The sequence below is a fragment of the Leptonychotes weddellii genome, chromosome 7 (genome assembly GCF_054177405.1).
Source record: "Leptonychotes weddellii isolate Sample4059 chromosome 7, ASM5417740v2, whole genome shotgun sequence".
NCBI classification, from domain to species: Eukaryota; Metazoa; Chordata; class Mammalia; order Carnivora; family Phocidae; genus Leptonychotes; species Leptonychotes weddellii.
Genome location: NC_138375.1, coordinates 31,304,157 through 31,325,022, shown reverse-complemented (window position 1 = coordinate 31,325,022; position 20,866 = coordinate 31,304,157). Strand labels below are relative to the sequence as shown.

At 43.3% G+C, this 20,866-nt stretch overlaps 1 long non-coding RNA gene across 3 annotated transcripts; it reads right to left on the bottom strand.

Moving 5' to 3' along the window:
• Window positions 1–471: 471 nt before the first annotated feature.
• Window positions 472–20,847, bottom strand: LOC145722575 (uncharacterized). 3 transcript variants are annotated; one of them, XR_014146918.1, is made up of 4 exons: window positions 20,359–20,847; window positions 11,176–11,293; window positions 10,801–11,041; window positions 472–2,034 (listed from the first exon to the last, which is right to left on the bottom strand). It is a non-coding gene; the product is annotated as an uncharacterized LOC145722575 (long non-coding RNA). The 3 variants fall into 3 exon arrangements; XR_014146920.1 differs by lacking the exon at window positions 10,801–11,041 and adding an exon at window positions 6,876–6,997; XR_014146919.1 differs by lacking the exon at window positions 10,801–11,041 and having other exon boundaries at window positions 20,359–20,827.
• Window positions 20,848–20,866: the final 19 nt, after the last annotated feature.

The window sequence follows — 20,866 nt, the reverse complement described above, 5'->3', positions numbered from 1 at the left end:
GCACTACGTCTGTCTCCAAATACCTAAAATTTGGCAATGGCCTATCAGCATAGCCCCCAGCTTTCTCTTTCTGAGATAAAAGCCTGCCTCTGTGTTCTGGTCACCCTGAGGTGGTGGGTAAGTTTTTTATTTACCCCTTTTGATGGGAAGACTACTGTAGCTTTCAATCTAATCTAAGTTGAAAAGGATCTTCCATTTTGTAGAAACATGGACTCTGTGTAGCACCATCCAACATCCACTAAATATTCCAGTCCAAATTGGGTTGGCTAGAAGACAATTTAGGATGCTTCCACTCATCATATCAGGAAGCTTGACTAGCACATGTGGGAAGGTGGGTAAAGATGACCTGAGACTGGTATTAGTACACCTCCTTGTGAGATCTGGATTTTTATATATCACAGAACAAACAGTACTACGGCATATGTTTCACACTTTATATAATCAACTGGATGCTCTTTTGACAACCACAGCACTTTTTTAAAAGATTTTATTTTAAGTAATCTCTACACCCAACATGGGGCTCAAACTTACAACCCTGAGATCAAGAGTTGTGTGCTCTACAGACTAAGACAGCCAGGTGCCCCGATTACAGCATTTTTAAAATCACATGGTTTCCCTCTGGTAAACTTAAGAGAACTCCAAGTTCACCACAACCTATCCTAAATGCTGTGATTATACTCTTTCTCACAAATCATTGGCAGATAATTCGATTAATTGGTATATTGTAGCTTTTCCATCTTGTTGCCACTCTACCTCTGCATAAACCACTGAGCGAGTAAATATCTCCTTCCTTCATCCAGGATTTAGCACTTAGTAGGCACTCAGTAAATATTTACTGATAAAATTTATATAGGCAGGTGACCTCTCATTCGGCCAATTACAATGAAAACAAGACACCACAGAACAGTCATGCCCTCCTATAACCACCCTCCACTGAAGAGTGAGAAGGGTACTAAGGGTTAAATTCCACCAAGACCTGGCCTGAGAGAGTACATTAAATAAACCCAGTGGGACTGGGCTCCAGTGTTCTCGTTTTTTCTGTCTTTCTTTCTTTCTTAGATTTATTTATTTATTTGAGAGAGAGAGAGAGCACATGTGAGCAAGCAGGAGAGGGAAAGGGAGAGAATCTCAAGCAGACTCCCAGCTGAGTGCAGACCCTGATGCGGGGCTCGATCCACGATCCTGAGATCACGACTTGAGCCAAAACCAGGAGTTGGATGCTTAACTGACTGAGCCACCCAGGTGCCCCTCAAGTTTTCTTAATCTCAGAATTTTTATGTTCTTTAACTCTTCCTTATAGCTCTGACATCAGCCTATCCATAAAACGGACTTTATCTCCATTTTTGTTCATCTTTCTCCCAGGGCATAACGATCTATATCAGTGAGTTAAAGAACATTCTTTGTAGAGGAGGAAGGGCAGAAGAAATAGTTTCTGATGGACTGATTTGGCTAAACCCAGATCACAGTGCAGACAAATTGTACAATCTGCAAGAAAATATAGGTTTGGGAAGAAAATGGGATCATGGAGGCCTTGGGAATTATAAAGGGTGAAGAAAACAGATGAGTCCCTGTTTGATTCTCTACTTTCAGAGTTGCCCTGGACCTACCAGAATAGGTTTTTTTGTTTTGTTTTGTTTTTTTCAAGTGCTAACATTTTATTGGGAATTCAATCTCAGGAGAGCAGGAGTAAGGGGAAAAGGGAGTGAGAGAAGCAAAGAGGGAAACAAATACTAAGGGAGGGCATCATGAGTTGGCTGCTGCTATCTTGGGAGATGTCCTCAGAGAGCTGTATGAGGTGACTGGCCTCCAACCAGTCCAGAGGAGGCAGGGAGAAGAATTTGTCTTCTGGCTTCCATCTCTCATTGGTCAAAGTTCACCTGTGCAGAGTGTCAATTCTCCTGTCCTTCTAGGCTGTGCCACCTGGCCCTGGTTCGGGAAGCTGGAGGCCTCAGATCAGGGCACTGCCATGGTTGGGATTCTGGTGAGAGTTCTCTCTTCCTGGCTTGCAGATGGCCACCTTCTCACTGTGTCCTCCTGCAGCAGAGAGAGAGAGAGCCAGAATGGGTTTAATTAAAAAAATGAAAATACCAAGTGTTGACAAGGATGTGGAGCAACTAGAAATCTGTGTGCTGAAGGGGGTATAAATTAATAAAATCACTTTGGAAAACTGTCTAGAAGTATCTACTAAAATTATATACCTATGCTATGTCCCCAAATCCTACACTTAAGTAATATCTAGTTTAGTGAATATATTCACCAAAATACATGTAAAAGAATGTTCACAGGGCATCCAGGTGGCTCAGTTGGTTAAGCGACTGCCTTCGGCTCAGGTCATGATCCTGGAGTCCCAGGATCGAGTCCCGCTTTGGGTTCCCTGCTCGGCGGGGAGTCTGCTTCTTCCTTTGTCCCCCTACCCCCACTCGTGCATGCTCTCTCTCTGTCTCTTTTGCAAAAATAAATAAATAAAATCTTAAAAAAAAAAAAAGGAAAGAAAAGAACGTTTACAGCAGCCAGAAAATGGGAAAATACCTAGGTGCCCATCAACAGTAGGATGGATAGGTTTAGAATGTTACATTCATAAAATGAAATACTATCCATCAACGAGAAAGGACAATCTATAATTCATGCAACAATATGGATGTATCTCCCAAGTATATTGATGAAGGAACAGGATTCAATGCAAAGGAATCAGTATCACAAACAGTGGCGAGTAGCAAGCTGGCTGGCTTAGCTTTTTGCTTAACTTTAATTCACTTCATTGTCAGTTTGGGTTAGTGATTTGACGATCTGTATGGGAGACATCAGAAATGCCCATTTCTAGACTTCATGGGTTAGCAGACAGGCAATCAACATTTCATAAATAAAACATGCAATGGCATAAATATACAAAATACTTTGTATTTATATATAACACCTTACGTCACACACATACACACACACAGACATTTTGCTTTTGTGGAAAATTACTGTCCTCTCTTTCTCCCCTCCTCCCCCACCCAAGGCATCACTGTCCTTTCTTTCTCCCCCCTTCCCACCCATGGCTCTAATTAACAAAAGATCACATATGATCTTACTTGTATGTGGAATCTAAAAATCCCTGGACTTGTAGATTCAGAGAACAGACTGATGGTTGCCAGAGGCAGGGGGTGAGAGATGAGTGAAATGGGTGAAGGGAGCCAAAAGGTATGAAATTCCAGTTATAAAATAAATAAGTCATGGTGATATAATGTATAGCATGGTGACTATAGTTAATACTGTATTGTACACTTGAAAGTTGCTAAGAATGTAGATTTTTTTTAAAAAAAGATTTTATTTATTTATTTGACACAGAGAGAGACAGCCAGAGAGGGAACACAAGCAGGGGGAGTGGGAGAGGGAGAAGCAGGCTTCCCGCTGAGCAGGGAGCCCCACCCCAGGACCCTGGGATCATGACCTGAGCCGAAGGCAGACGCTTAACGACTGAGCCACCCAGGCGCCCCAAGAATGTAGATCTTAAAGGTTCTCGTCACAAGGAAAATAATTGTAACACTTGTTGTGGCTATTAACTAAATGTATTGTGATCGTTTTGCAGTATATACATCTATCAAATTATTATGTTGTACACATGAAACTGATGCAGTGTTATATGTCGATTATATCTCAGTTAAAAAAAACCCCAAAAAACTCAAGGTTTATTAGCAAATACAGTCTGTAAATAAGAATTCTCTGGAGCATGCAGTGCTACTATGGTTTCAATGATCTCAGCCCCTTTTTTTCTAGGCAGAAACAGGAAGTCACCTTGCAATGGTAACTCGCTGGTCTTACTTGTTCTGTGAAGGGTTTCCTGAGTGGCTTCCATTTGCCGCATGGATATAAGATCAGTGAGTGAAGGCAAAGGTCACACAGTAAGATCTCCCTCCCTCCCTTTTTGGCTTAGCAGCAGTTTCTTCCACTGATCAATGCAACATTCTGGGGAAGAAGTGTATAATGGGCCCAAGGAGGTCAGAGCATCTGGGAAAAGGGATCGACACTCTCACCTGAACTGCCAAAATGGGGGTTAGGCAAAACTGTCAGAGTAACCTGCCAAAACCCACTGGCAGGCAAGGCACCAACTGCTACTAAAAAAAAAACCCAACTCGGCTGAAGGGCAGGATTCTTCTCCGCTGATGACTCAGGGTTGATAAGGGAGGCTTAGTGTCTGGGCACGGAGGCGGATTCCTTTCTACCTCGGGGTGTGGGTGAGAGTCAAAGCTCTCAAGACCCTGCCACTCGAGTTTTAGTGTCTGAGCCTGGTTGTGACCCTGGAGAGCCATACCTGTGGAACCAAAGCATAGAGCATTTCCATAAGCTGCTCTGTGCGTCTGGGCCAGTAATCCTGGGGACTCCATGGTACTGGGACAGGCTCATGAGGACAGAAGCCAGGTTTAGGGTGTCCCCAGCTACACTCCTGGTGCTTAGCCCAGCGTCTGGCACATAGATTGTGCTCCGTGGATATCTGACCCATAAAGTTGCTAATAAAGGATTCTGGAAATGGAATACAGTAACAACACCTTATGGTAGCAAGCACATCGACTGTGCTGGGAGACTCCAACCTCTCTCTCTATCTGGCGTCTGGAAAACAGGAGTGCTCTGTTTTGCACTGAATTCTCAGACTATTCATGTGGAAGAGAGAGAGAGGTCTCGAGAAGGAAATACTCTAGTGGTGGAGAATAAAGGTAGATTAATTTGCAATCAGTTGAAAATAAAAGAAATCTAACTGTATTTACATTCCAAGACAGTGGAGCCAGTAGTAATGGTTACGTAAGAGACTATTTCAGGTATTTGACTCTTGGGGATCACAGGCAACCTTCTGATTCCCTGACAGGACATGTCTGAATAAGGCTTATTTCAACTGGGTTTGCCCTCAACACAACCACATTCATTTTTTTATGTTAGAAATAGCTCCTCACTCCAAAATGGGCTCAAGTTACATTTTAGGGATAAAAGGAGAAACTCAGCATTTCTCGTTCCCCACACCAAATCCCCAAATCAGGCCAATCTTCCCATATTTCAGGCTGAGAAACCAGAGGCCGTGAAGACACAGCAAATATACTTTCTGGAACTAATATACTCACAATAACCATTATGTAAATAATTCCAATAAAATAGGTGTTGTAATAGTCTTGCATGAGTTTTTATGGAGTTAAAAATTGCTATTTAAAACATACACACGCAACTTAGAAGCTGTATGTGACACTGTCTTCTATAAACTAAACATCCCTGAAATACTATGAAATACTTAAAAACGATGTCAGTATTCAATTTATTACCATAAGTTGAATTACATTTTAAAATGAGTATTACTTTTTTAGGAGCTAATGTTGATCTTTGATTTTGTTTTGTTTGTGCCGCATTATGTGGTAGAGAAAGCATCGGATTGTTTTGATCAGACCTTGCTTGCAGTCCTTATACAGAATGTTGGATTGTTTATCTGTAAATGGAGATAGGAAAATCTAGCTCAAAAGATGGTGCAGCCAGAGAAGGAGATGCGACCTCCTGAAGAATAAATAGTCTGTCTCTAAGAAGAATGGTGATGTGCTGTGACGGAATCCGACCCTCTCATGCTGGCTGAGGGGCTTGGGGCGGGCGGAGGGGGGCGGGTGCAGAACAGCTGAAGCCCACACACATGGCAGCCTCTGGGAGCTGGAAAAGGCAAGGAAACGGATCCCCTCCCAGAGTCTCCAGAAGAAACGCAGCCCCGGACACACCTTGATTTTAGCCCAGTGACACTCATTTCAGACCTCTGACCTCCAGAACTTTAAGGTAATCAATTTGTGTTGTCTTAAGTCATTAAAAAAAAAAAAAGATTGTTGTGAGGATTTACTACAAAACACAGTGCTTGATATGTAAGAGGTGCCCAGTAACTATTAGTTGTGTTTTAAGGAAAACTGTATTCTGGTTTGTTTAAAGTAAGAAAGACCTCTGAGGTGAAGGTATTCTCCCCAGCTCGACTCTCGCCTTCCGATTGCTAACCCCTGAGCCCCTGTGAGACAGTTACAACCTGGCCTCAGTTCTGCTGTGGAGGGTTGGCAGGGGTCTGCCTTGTGCTTCAGAAAGAATAGCCAAGGGGAGAGCAGTGTCCTCCCAAGACCCGAGTGGTGACACCGGGGCCATGACCAATAGAACAGAGGAGGTCTGTGCCCCTCAGAGCAGCAACTTCATGTGGGTCATTGGTAGCTGAGGCTGCAAAGGGCAGCAGGAATAAGGCAGAAAGTACACAAATTGCCTGTCCCTCAGCACAGTTGGGATAATACCCTTGGGCTCTGGTGGGGGCGGTGGTCACATGGAAGAAAAGTAAAACCTGACCATAAGGTTGGTGGAATTACACGATCTCTCCATTGAGCATTGAAATAACGCATCCCTATCTTTTAGGCACACGCTTTATTTGTTCCGTTGGGCTGGAAAGAAGTTTGAGGAAATGTCACTGTCTACCCTCCCTTTGTCTTTTCTTTATCAAGAACATCCAAGAAGACCTAGATGGGAAAAGTTAGAGAGACAGTGAGCACAATAGCAAAGGATAAAGTTACAAAGGATAAAGCAACATCTCTTTGAGATAAGGGAGCCTGTAATGTTTTTGCTTGTATTTGTTTTCCCTCTGCTTCCACTTTTCACCGAGCCTGCTTCCCCAAAGCCATAGCTAAAGATCAATGCCAATAACTGGTACCTGTTCTCCTGTGTTATTGGGAGTGGTGTCAGATCACTGAACTTGACATCTACTATGATCATCCGTGCTATACTGAATTAGTGGCCCCAATTCTTTGTCCTTCCCTGTACCCACATGTGACTTTGCAGTTCCTGCCACAAAAGCAGAGTGTATTACCCTTCCCCTTGACTTTGGACTTGACCCCATGACTTACTTTGGCAAGGTAGCAGAGGTGACACAATTAGGAGCTTAAAAAATGCTTGCGTGGTGAGGCTGGCCTCTTGCACTCTGTTATTGGAGAAGAATCCTCCACTCTGGGTAGCTTCTCCCTCCAGTCTGGGTCCCAGAATGAAAACACACAGAGAAAAGGTCTGAGCTGGCCAGACCCACAGCTTGAATGGAGCTTCTCTGCTGACCCCTGCCTAAACCTCTGGTTAGCCTGTGGACACGTGGACACATAAATGATTGCTGTCGTAAATCACTGAGTTTTGGGGTGATTTTATTATACAGTGGTAGCTGACTAATACACCCCATTTCTGGTGGAATGGAGGTAGAAAGGAATGCTTTTTGATAGGAATTCATCTGTCACCGGGGAAATGCCACTACATCAAAGGCTGGAGAGGAAAAAAGGTAATGGGGCTCGGGTGACAAGGAGGCTATAAGAAAAACAAGATGAATCTGGAGGATGAGAGAAAATAAAATCAGAGCAGTATCACCCCTAGGAGTGGGCTGTGCAAAGTGACTTCCTTTCAAAGAGTATAGTATGGGGAAGGGGGAGGGGGAAGAGTAACTTGGCAGTGGACTACCTCAGCCGGTGACCAAGGTCGACATTATCAGTGGTGAGTCAGGCTGATAGTGTGTAAGCCAGGTGTGATATGATGAGAATGGCGCCTTAACCTCTGGTCCTCTTCCCCAAACCCACAACCCCAGTCTAAGCATGGCAAAAACATCAAACTCCAATTGAGGGGCATTCTATAAGATAGCTGACCAGCATTTCTCAAAACTGCCAAGGTTAACAGAAACAGGGGAAGTCTGCGGGGAGGAGAATTGGATGAAGATGGTCAAAAGGTACAAACTTCCACTTATAAGATGAAGAAGTACTGGGGATGGAGTATACAGCATAGTGACTATAGTTTACCCTGCTGTGTGGTTTGCAAGTTGCTGAGAGATTAGATCCTGAAGGTTCTCCTCAAAAGGAAAAAAAAACATTTCTTTTTCTTTTCTTTTCTTTTCCTTTCCCTTTTCTTTCTTTCTTTTTTCTTTCTTTCTTTCTCTCTATACAAGATGATGGTATTAACTGAACTTATTGTGGTCATCATTTCATAGTGTATGTAAGTCAAGTCATTATGCTGTACACCTTAAACTTATACAGTGCTGTATGTCAATTATATCTCAATTAAACTGAAAGAAAAAATATTTAAAAGCAAAAACAAAACAGGAAAAGTCTGAGAAACTGTCAGAGCTTAAGGCAACATAATAATGTAATGTGGTATCATGGATGGGATGCTGAAGAGAAAAAGAAAAGCTGAGGAAATCTAAATTAGTTCATGATAATGTATCAATATTGATTTATTAGTTGTGACAAATGTACCATATGTAGGACATTAACAATAGGGGAATCTGGGTGCGGGGTACAGGAGAACTCTGTACAATATTTGCCTTTTTCTGTAAACCTAAAACTCGTCTAAATTAAAAGTATATTTTTAACAACTAGAACAGTACGATTTTCTTAACCAAATTCTCACTTTTCCCCCCAAAGACTTTTCAAATTTTTTTTGCTTTGATTTCACTCATTGATATTGCTTCCTTCTCTTTCCTTAAGGCTTGGAAATCCCAGTTCACTCACCTCCCTTTGAGATAGTGTGTTCAATTTATCTCCCTGCCCTTCATTTGCTCCCATGTCACCTGCTGTCATCCTAGCACATCTGACCAGTTTTCCTGTTCCCTGATTTGTGCGCGTCGATAGCACGCCACCCTGGCCAGGGCAAGACTGGGCAGGTCAGGGCAGCCAACCCACCATCATCTCAGCCACTCAAACTTTGTCATCTTAAAGAGCGTATCTTGTTTTCTTTGAGCAAAGATTATTTCTTTGAGGAACTCTGAAAACAACCCAGCATTCTCATTCTAGGCACCAAAAAAATCTTAGAAGTTAAGAACATCATAGCAGGAACTCTGAAAATCATCTGGCCTACACCTCTCATTTTAAAGATGAGGGCCAGAAAAAATAAAGTTAACAGGGTTAAGCTCAAAACCAGGTTTCCTAATGCAGACATGATATGTGCAGTTCCTTACACGAACTTGTTAGAGAAATAATGACCCAGATCAACTACATTCGTATCAGAAAATAGCTATTAAGTAGCTACTTTGGGCAAAGCATTGTGCTAGATGTTGGAGGCAACAGAAACATGAGCCAGAACTGTGTCTGCTCCCAGGGAGCTTCCATTCTAGGGATGGGTAGAAAATAACACCCATATGTGGAATAAATATAATAGAAGCAAGAATAATGTATGTGCCATAAGTAGTATAAGGTTGTGAGGAGGGAGGCATGACATCCAACTGAGGCTATCAAGAAAGGATTCATGGAGGGGGTTTCATTTGTGGTGGACTTGGAAGGATGGCTGATCTTGGTAGGTGGAGTTGAGGGCAGAGGTGGGGAGTGGGCGAGACGCTGGGAACAGAAGAGCATGAGCCACGTCCGAAACATGGAAAAGGATAGTCTGCATTTGAGGAAAAACAAACCATTGGGTTTGGTAAGAAGATTCTTCAATAGACTAGAATAGCATGATGTAGGGCTTTCAGTGACTGTGGCTTTGGTATTTAATTCTGTAAGGAATAAGGGATGCCCAGGGGCGCCTGGGTGGCTCAGTCGTTAAGCGTCTGCCTTCGGCTCAGGTCATGATCCCAGGGTCCTGGGATCGAGCCCCGCATCGGGCTCCCTGCTCAGCTGGGAGTCTGTTTCTCCCTCTCCCACTCCCCCTGCTTGTGTTCCCTCTCTCGCTGTGTCTCTCTCTGTCAAATAAATAAATAAAATCTTAAAAAAAAAAAAAGGAATAAGGGCTGCCCAATTTGTGCCACAGGGAATGAAGATGTGGGACTTTCCCAGGCTTGGTGTTTTTCACTACAGAGGAGCAAGGTTAGAGCCACACTTTACTTCCAGCGCGGGAACCCAGAGGACATGGGGCTTAAGTGGACCAACACAAGCATAGCCAGTTATATGATGAGGAGGGAGTTATGCAACGAGATGAGGGCGAGGCTGGGAGGGTCAGGAAACTACAAATAAGAGGCTCATTTGTCTGGAATATTCTCTTATGTTGAGCATCAGGAGGGTACTTAAGGAAATTAAATTGGTATAATAGACACAAAATTCCAAAATGAGTGCTAGAATAAGTTGCAGATTTTCAAAGGAAAGGCTCAAACACTAGTTTCATAATTCTAAAAATACCCACCCCATAATAAGGCTGTCATGGTCAATTTTATGTGTCCGTAGGGCCAGACTACAGTTCCCAGTCACTCAATCAAACAGAAATCTAGGTGTTGCTGAGAAGGTCTTTTGTAGGTGTAATTAAAATCCAAAGTCAGGGGCACCCGGGTGGCACAGTCGGTTAAGCATCTGACTCTTGGTTTTGGCTCAGGCCGTGATCTCAGGGTCGTGAGATAGAGTCCCATGTCGGGCTCAGAGTCTGCTTGAGATTCTCTCTCCCTCTCCCTCTGCCCTTCCTGCTCATGTTCTCTCTCTCTGAAATAAATAAATAAGTCTTTGAAAAAAAACCCAATCCAAAATCAGTTGACTTTAAGTGAGATTATCTAGGTAATCTGTGTGGGCCTGATTCAGTCAACTAAAGTTGAAAGCTTTAAGAGCAGAGCTGAGGTTTCTCCTTAGAAAAAGAAGTTTCACTTGTGGGGTACAGCTTTGGCTGCGGCCAGAGATTTCCAGCCTGCCCTTCTGGACGGCCTGCCCTATGGATTTGCCTCCACAGTCATGTAACTCAGTGCTTGCAATAAATTTCTTAATATGTATCCCCTGTTGGTTGTTTCTCTGGTTGAACCCTGACTGACAGAACGAGTTGAAAGAGGAGTACTCAAAAGACCAGTTAGTGAGGAGAATTCCTTTGGACAGAGGTGTGCTTTGACCATCTTACCTCAACTGAGGTGCGGCTGTGGTGGGACCCCCAAGATTTTGACATGTGTTCCCTGAAGTTGAGGGCAGCTTGGACCCATAGCAACGGTCGAGGCTGAGAGTTGGTGAGCTTTCTCCTTTAGCAGAGGGGCCACCAAAACCAGGACGGAGACTTCCAAGTAAAGATATGAATGAATCAACATTGACATTTGCTTCCTAGTGAAAACTTTCTCAAAAGCCATACATCCATAAAAATAGAAAGCCTTGAAAAAGAGACAAAAGGAACAAAATTTTGTGGGTAAGCAAATAAAGGAGTGGTAAAAATCCTAGCAGAACCTGTGGTGGACCAGGGCAGGCCTTTTTCAGAAGGGCCAGGCTGACATTGCATCGTTCCTACCTGGTGAAGAATCGCCGGGAGCACCCTCTTTCTGCAAGTCGGCAGCTCTCAACAGGAAGGGGGGAGTATATCCCTAGCGTCTTCTTCCAAAGCCTCTAGTTAGGTAAGTCACTCCTTCCTGTCAGGGGAGGGGAGAGTAAGTGGGTACGGAGAGTCCAGGAGAATTATATAGTCATACCCTCCACGTGCCATCCCCCCCCACCTCAACAAGGGCTACACCATCTTTGTGTTATCTTTCTGGGTTTCACAAGGACCAATTTTAAAAAGACACAGACATAGTTGGATTAAAACACCTATCAGTTAAAATCCCACACTCATAATCTCCCAATAACAACACAGAGAATGAAATAACTTCAGAGGTTTTTTTTTAAAACCTAAATTCAGCAAAGTACAATTAATTCAGCAAAGTACAACCATAGAAAGTCAGCCGTTGTATCCGACACCAGTTCTGGCTGGGTTTAAACAGAAAAGGGATTTACTGCAACCATAGGGTGCGTCTTAGAGACCTTCAGGGAAGGCTGAAAAGGCAGGATTGGAAAATGGACAGAAACGAAAGGAGGCTCGCCCGTCAGGAGGGGCCTGATGCGCCCACTGCACGAGTGCAGGGGCCATGGCCTGCATCACTGCTGTTGAGCACCCTTCTGGCCTTTGGCCCCCAGAAAATGGGCGGTGTGGCCACTGTCAGAATTCTCTCCTTGCCTTGCTTCTTTGCAACACTAACCTCGGATTCAAAGACCCAGGTGGATGCATCTGAGAGGCTAAGTGCTTTCTCCTCGTTAGGTGATCTGGGAAAGTAAATGTCTGCTGTTTTCATCTGATTGTAGGAGGAAAAGAATTCACGGGGAATTCCTTAAATATGGGAAAGAGGTCCACATGCGAAGAAGGGAAGAGAAAAAGCGACAAATGTGTACTACAACAATTTTTGGCAGTAGGGCAAATAACCAAATATTTTCATGTATTAAAACAGGTCATACCTAACCCCACAGTTTCATATTCTATAGTGCTTTTTATTATCACTGGAGAGATCAAACACGAAATTCAACTTATCAAGAATTAAAGCCCAGGGGCGCCTGGGTGGCTCAGTTGGTTAAGTGTCTGATTCTTGATTTCTGCTCAGGTCATGATCTCAGGGTCATGCACACACTCTCTCTAAAATAAATCTTTATATATATAAAACAATTAAAGTCCACAAAACAAAAAGTTAATACAACAATAAATCTTGGTCCCAAGTAGGAGAATCAAGTAAGAAAATAGCTAAAACAAGAAATACTGAAGTTCTCATGCTCATTATATTTTTTCTACTTTTTAAACTAGAAGCATTCAGTATGTGGGTACAAATTTAACATCCATTTCTGTGTTCAGAAACTGAGCCTCAAGCCAATATTTAAAGATTTTATTTATTTATTTGACAGAGAGACACAGCGAGAGAGGGATCACAAGCAGGGGGAGTGGGAGAGGGAGAAGCAGGCTTCCCACTGAGTAGGGAGCCCGATGCAGGGCTCGATGCAGGGCTCGATGTAGGGCTGGATCCCAGGACCCTGGGATCATGACCTGAGCCGAAGGCAGACGCTTAACAACTGAGCCACCCAGGCACCCCTCAAGCCAATACTTAAAAATGGCAACCAAACTTTCCTTTTATTTCTTCCTGACTTTTTCTTAAATATTCAGCTTTCAGTAACAATGTTGATAACCGTTCTGGGCATATTGATCCTTAATTATTCTTTAACATTTGCTACAATTTAGGACTCTCATTTTGAGAGTAAGGGTATTCTGGAATATAAACAGTTACTATTTTATTTTTTTAAGAGTTATTTATTGGAGAGAGAGAGGGCTCATGTGCCCACACAAGCAAGTGGGGAAAAGGGCAGAGGGAGAGAGAGATCTTTCATGCAGACTCCCCGCTGAACGGGAGCACAGCCTGACTCAGGGCTTGATCTCATGATCCATGAGATCGTGACCTGAGCGGAAACCAAGAATTGGACGCTTAACTGACTGAGCCACCCAGGCGCCCCAAAGTTACTATTTTAAAACAACTTTTGCATAGTAGCACTTCCTTTGCTCAGTTGGAAGCCCTGAAAGTTAGAGCTCTTTGTACTTTCCCCACATAAACACATCAATCCTGGACAGGACATGCCTGCATGCATCAAAGATATTTTCAAAAATATATCTTTAAACATGTTTGTGAATTGGCATTCCATATTCTTGATTACATATTTTATTTGCCTGCACTTTTCCAGGCAACCATCGTCGAAACTGGCATCCCGAGTGTATCATAATAAGCATCGAAAACTTGGTTGACGTTGAGTGTACTTCTGGTTAAAGTTATGGTTCCCCTACTTGCTACTATTCTCTTTGCCTAAAATAAATTATGATTATCCCCCCTCTCCATCTCCAAGTCTGGCTAACACCTATTAGTTCTTTAAACTCAGCTCAGTCACCCTGTCTTTTGTTTGTTCTTCAAACACAAGAAGTTTATGTTCGTCTCAGAAACTTTGTACTTGCTGTTCTTGCAACACCCAGCGTTTCATATGGCTGGCGACTTCTGATCATTTCTCAGCTCCACTGTCACAAAAAAATGACTGTGTTCCTCATCATTTCATGTATCACCATCCTCCTCCCAGCCAATAATATTCTCCTGCTTTATTTGCTTAATACTATTCTATCTGGAAATATTTCAGCTTATTAATTAATTTATTTATATATTTGCTTACATATTTCTCTGGCTCCTTCCCAACTTTAATATTGTGATTTATAATTAGAAATGTATTTTTGGTCTGTGTCCCATTTCTGGCACAGAGCTCCTAAAACCCTTGGAATATCCTAAGTGATGAGTGATAAAGGTGTCGTTATTCATAACAAACCTTTCAACCACACCTGAGTTTATGTTGATGAGGTAAATTTTGGAAAGCACCTAAGGATGCTGGCTGGTTGTCAGGGGAACCAACATTGTGTTTAGAGGATTGGAACTTATTTTTTTAAAGATTTTATTTATTTGACAGAGAGAGACACAGCGAGAGAGGGAACACAAGCAGGGGGAGTGGCAGAGGGAGAAGCAGACTTCCCACGGAGCAGGGAGCCTGATGTGGGGCTCGATCCCAGGACCCTGGGATCATGACCTGAGCCGAAGACAGCCGCTTAACTGACTGGGCCACCCAGGCGCCCCGGATTGTAACTTTCATTCCTCCCCCCCGCCCCGGTCCCCCCCTCCCCGACCCCCAGAGAGGGGAGAGGGGCTGGAGATTGAATTTGATCAACCATGTCTAAGAAATGAAGCCTCCATAAAACCCCAAAAGGACAGAGTTTGGAGAGCTTCTGGGTTAGTGACCCACCCAATGCTGGGAGGATGACACACTCCAAACTCCGTGGGGACAGAAGCTCTTGTACTTGAGACACTTCTGGATCTTGCCCTATGTATCTCTTCATTTGGCTATTGGTTTGTATCCTTAAAATCCTTTGTAACAAGCCAATGATCTAGTAAGTAAACTGGTTTCCTGAGTTCTGTGAGTTGCTCTAACAAATTAATGAAACCTAAGGAAGGTGCTGTGGGAATCTCTGATGTATAGGTGGTAGGTCAGAAGCACAGGTAATAACCAGGACTTGTGATTGGGATCTGAAGTGGTTTGAGAGGGGGGTAGTCTCGTGAGACTGAGCCTTGAAACTGTAAGATCGGATGCTATTTCCAGGTAGACAGTGTCAGAATTGAGTTAAATTGCAGGACAGCTAGCTGGTGTCAAAGAATTACTTAATGTGTGGGAAACCCACATGTCTGGTGTCAGAAGTGAAGTAGTGTTCGAGGACTGAGAGTAGAGGAAACACATAGGAGTGTGTTCTTCTTCAGACCACCCCACTAGAAAGAAAGCTCTATGGGAAGCAGGACTTTGCTTGTCTTGTGTCCACCTGTTAACCTTGTGGGATGGGAATCTTGAGCAAGAAAGGGTGCCTTTCTGAGAAAAATGCCAACACCAAGGAAATCACTCTTCAGCGTTGGAGAGCACTGTAATAGTAAAAGACATCAACTGACCTCTTGAATCCAATAATCCTTGAAATAAAACCAACCTCCTGATTTTTCATTATGCGAACAAATTGATTAAGCTAGTTTATGTTGGTTTCTGTTCTTTGCAACCAAAAGAGTATTAACTAATACACCAGCAAATGGCATCTCCAAATTAAATCAACCAGCAACCAATTAGGGCTTAAAGGGAGTGTCTTGCCATAAAATCCCACATCTGGTAGGAAGAGTTCTGTGATTACTCAGCCTCGATGCAGCCCCCAGACACCCATATCCACACATAGGAAGGTGACCATGGTATAGCTCCCAGCTGGGGACTCCTCCACATGGCAGACACAGTTCCTGCCTATCTTTTAGTCCTTTGATCCACATTCCTTGTAAATAGAATCCAGAAATTCTTTTTTATTTTTAAAATTGTTTGAGAGAGAGAGAGAGAGAACGTGAACAGTGGGGGGAGGGGCAGAGAAAGAGGGAGAGAGAGATTATCGCAAGCAGGCTCCACGCCTGATGCGGGGCTCAATCTCATGACACTGAGATCATGACCTGAGCTGAAATCACGAGTTGGACACTCAACCAACTGAGCCATCCAGGCGCCCCAGAATGGAGAAATTCTTTTTCGGAAGGCTGAAGCTAATACTGATGATGGCATTCTCCCATCATGATTGACTTAGGCACAGGCATGTGACGCAATTCTGCCCAATGAAATATGAGAGGAAGTCTAAGGAGGCTTCTGGAAAAGTTGTCTTTGCTCTTCCAAAGGGATTTAGGGAAGGATGCCCTTTTTCCTTCTTCCAGCCTTTGGATATTGTTAGGCGAGGACATGCTTACACCTGTTGCAACCATCTTGTGATGGGACTAAATAAGCCCGAGATAAAAGCCAACCAAAGCCACGGGGTTAGTGGAATGAAACCATGGGGAGATGGGTACCCAGCAGCCACAGAGCTCTTGCTCCTTGTGTACTACGAACGCCTTTACATGGAGCTGTGGGAACCTCCGAGGCTCTCTTTCATACTCCCTTATTGTAGTGTCAGGATAGGGTTGGTCTTCTTCCCAGGCACTTCCTCATGTGACCTCGTGCGACCGGTCCAACATGTTTTCTTTCAAAAATCTACGGACCAATAGCAGACCCTAATCTTTATATTTAATGTGCTCCTCCCCTCCCCTCCCCCCGGGATATATGTAAAATTCGTTCAAGACTTGTTCCTCCTTGCCCCGAAGTGTTCGTAAGGCAGCAGTGGAACAGGCTGAGGCTCTACAGCTCAGCAATCAGGCAGCGGGGGAGGGGAATGCCAGTCTCCTCTTCCTGTGAACAACCCCAAACTTTGATTTAACCTGGTAGTAATGGAGAGAGAACCACCCTTCCTCCAGAGGGCAAGAAGATATTGTCCTCTCCCTGGAATCCCAAACTCCTCCCTGGACTGATGTCTCTTGACCTCCCTCTCTTCCTACTCTCACCACCCCATGGTGGTGAGGGCAGGTGGTGGTTGATGGTAGAAAGGTTTTTCTTTCACCAGTTCAAAAGCCCTTTGTAGGAATGAACTGGCTTCAGTATGGCTCTTTACAGTGTGAAGTATTTAGTGTCTCTTTACTTCTCAGCTTTGGGCCTCAGTGTTCATGCCTGCCTGGTGTGCTCCAAATCTAGGGTTACTCACTTGTAACCACATTGCATTATTCAGGCTATTTGTGGGCTGGGCACTGTCTTAATACATTCCTTCCATACACTGCTGTGAGGGAGACTGAAGGCAGAGCATTCTTTCAGGATGTGGAGTCTTCTGTGAGTTGTCCTCTAAGGACCTGGAAGCAGGGTCATCTGCTGAAGAATAAGCTTTAAAAAGTTGACGCTGAAGCAGAGATAAAAAAAAAGTCACTTTAAAGAAATCAAATGTTGCTCAGGCAGTTAGGACTAGACTTTAACCTGATTGATTGTACTGACTTGTTTAGAGAACAGACAGGGGAAGTAGAGATGGTCAGCCATGGACTAATAAAAAAGGAGATAGATACAAATGCAAATGGTGTCCAATTAAGGATGGGTCACAGAAAAAAAGAGATTAGGAGTGGATTTTAAATATTCTTGAGTCAATGGCAAAGCCAGTCTTAAGGTGGCATGGGTAAAGTTCATTGGTAGTTTCATGGCCTTGGCATATCTTCACTCCTGTTGGGAAGACCATCCTCTTGAAAAATGGATACATAATGTTATCTTAACCTGATGAGAAGAAGAGCTTGAAAGAACTGTGTTTCTAATTTTCTTCCCAATTCCACATTTACCAATCAATGTTCTGAGGATGACATGACTTCCCATGTTGGTTAACCCAGAGGGTGAGTCATGTAGACTTCAAGGGTTGTGGTCCCTTTTGTACTATAAATAGTAAAGGGGCATTCTGATTTTATGCATCATAAACTTGGTGAGTGTAGTGCAACCCTCAGAGATGGACTTGTTCTTAGCAAGCTGATGAAAAAAGTCTGCGGAGCCCATGAGCCAGGCACCAAACTGTTGTATGGTAAGAGTCCCCAGACTAGTAAGTGCTGTTCTCCGAGGCCTCTCGGGAGAAGTTACTTACCTTCCTTTACTCAACATCTACCACCCACCCCAGTCTACCTTCTTTGAACACAACTGTGTTTTTGTATATAGAACATAGAAGGAACATGGGTTTTGACATCACAAGACCTGGATATGAACTCATCTTTTCTACTTTGTAACTGAGTAACTTGAAACAAGTCACCTAACCTCTCTGCACCTCAGTTTCCCCAGTGGTAAACTGGAGGGATAGTGTATACAAGACACATACTACCATCCCTGAAAAACAGCTGATACTCAGGAAGCTCTTATTACAAATGTTGACAAGTGAGAAGGAGATTAACCTCAGGATCACACTGTGGGAAGAATATTCCATTGAACTCACTCCTTTCCCTCCAAGCGGTAAGGAAAAAATATCAGATGCTGTTCTATTAACACTCCTTTTACCTCCTACTCCACCCTCTCCTACTCTTTACCTAGTGAGAAAAAGGCTGGAAACCCAGCCTTTTGCTATATTTACTTTTCTCTTCTCCATTCTTTAGACTATGAACTCTTTGAGGAAAGAGTCTTTCATTGTGTCTTCTCACTGTCTAGCACAAATGGGAGCCACAAATGGGAGTCCATATAAAATTTTACATTTCTTAGCAGCTACACTAAAACTAAAACAGATGAAATTAATTTTAGTATTATATTTTATTTAACCCCATATAGTCAAAATATTATCATTATAACATATATCAATATAAAAATAATGAAGGTGATATTTCCTGTTTTTGTACTAAGTATTTTTTTTTAAAGATTTTATTTATTTATTAGAAAGAGACACAGCGAGAGAGGGAACACAAGCAGGGGGAGTGGGAGAGGGAGAAGCAGGCTTCCTGCAGAGCAGGGAGCCTGATGCGGGGCTCGATCCCAGGACCCTGGGATCATGACCCAAGCCGAAGGCAGACGCTTAGCGACTGAGCCACCCAGGCGCCCCTGTACTAAGTCTTCAAAATGTGGTGTGTGTTTTACACTTAGATCTCATCTCACTTTGCACTAGCCACCTTTCAAGTACTCGAGAGCCACAGGTAACTAATGCTTGTCATTGGACAGCAGGGCTCTAGCACAATCCCTGCCACAGAGTGAGGAAAAAGTAAATGTTCCGTGAATGAATTTATAATACAAAATGTTATCATTACATCTTCCTGCCTCTTAATAAACTTGTTCCTTTCGAAGTAGGGCAGAACAATAAACTATATTTTGCCTTTGATGTAAAGCATCTATAGTGCATGACCAACATGACTTAGCATTAAATTTAGAAACTATAATAAAACAAAGATCTTAATATGCACATTCTAGTATGACATTGACTCCACTGTGCTTGTGTAAAATTGTGGCTCAAAAAACTTGCAGTCCCTTCGAAAATAAATATATGTATATTTTGTCCTCATTCGCATGGGCCATAGCTAATATTTCTGTAGCCTGGTATTATCTGCTATTATATTCCACAGAATCTCAGAGACTTGTTCTTAAAAATTCAATTGAGATGCTCTACATCTAATTATTAACCCATTTCATTGTTCATTGCTTAGCTTCCCAGTACCATACTCACTTTGCTTAATTGAAGATTAATTTGATCAAAAAGACAATCTGTACCTTGTGGGACTTTTTTGTTTGTTCAAGATGATCATCCTCACAGCTATCTGGCTAATCATTTCCTACTATGAACTCCTGGAGTTGGTACTATTTGCTATCCCTTTCTAAGGACAAAGCTGTATCTACTTTCTTGTGTTTGTCCTCAACGCCTTTCAGTACATTCTAATATGCCAAGAATGTTTAATTCCCCCTCACAATTGCTGATGATCACAATCAGGCAATTTTCCTCTCTCTTTATCACCCAGTTACTTTATGAGAGTCTGAAATGGGCAATAATACTACGGAGTGATAACCATTGAGTGGTCCGTTCCCACGAGTAACTTATGCCACACTTCACAGCGGTTCCACTGCCAATATATTTTGCCACTTTGCTGCTGAGAATGTCCTTACTAGGTTAGTATCTATAGTGGATAATAAATTTCCTATAACGGTAGTTGTGTGATGCACAGAATCATCAATGGCCTCTTATCAACAGCATTCCTGGGTCTCAATAAAACAGTGGGAGAGAGATATAAACAACTCTGAATCTCTCATGGTCCCCATCAAAGCTAATTTTTACGGTTTCTCAATCTGAGGAGATGAGGTAGAGTCTAATTTAAAGCCATAATTGTCCTTCTTTGGATTCTCACAGTGCTCCAGTGATTTCCTCCAACTTGCTCCTCTCTATTTTCTGGGGGAGCTAGGCAGTTTATATCCTATGGATTTGCTGTACCAACAATTATGGGGCCCCTTCCTTCTTTCAACAATTTGGCACCTACCACATATCTAGCTCAGAAGATACACTGGGGTCAGATGGAGCCCCTTCCTTCAGAGTGCATGAGCTAGTAAAACTCCTAGAATCAGGATCAATTTCCCTGCTCAGGCAAGGCCCCTTACTGTCCTCACTGGTGTGTCTAACCCCAAACTATCTTGTTTCCAGTTTACTTAGGAAGAATTGTCCCAATAGCAGTCTCTTAAAAAGTCAAGGTAGTTTTGAATAGAGGTATTAGGTATTTACAAATCGGGTGTTTAGAATACTTACACATTTACAAATTCTGAGTGACATCCTGTTCAAACTTGTCATGCAGGCGCGTTTGGCTGCTCTGGAAATTAGAAGACGTTAAGATTGAATTCAAATAAAGTATTGCAGAAATCTCACAGGTGAAGCCCAGCTCTGTTGCTAGGCAACCTGACAGACTCGCAAGTGGGGACCAACTTGCCTCCCACACTTGACCATCTCTCCCCAGTGGTGGGACGCGGAGACCTCATTGGCTCCCGTCTCCTCTCACTAAACTCCAATTGGTCGGAGAACCTCTCACTCCGTTCCCGTTGGCTCTCGCTGTCTCTCGCCGCTCTGTAATTGGCAGGCCGGCTCTCGGGCCACCCCACGTCACTCTCTCACCCCACTTCCTCGGCCCTCCAACTTTGTCCCCGCCCCTTCCCCCGCCCTTCCAGCCACGAGGGAAAACCCTAGCAAGAGCCCGCCTCTAGTTTTCTTCGGATTGGTAGAAGCCGGGCCAGGGGGCGGGCACTGCCGGCCTACTCTGCGG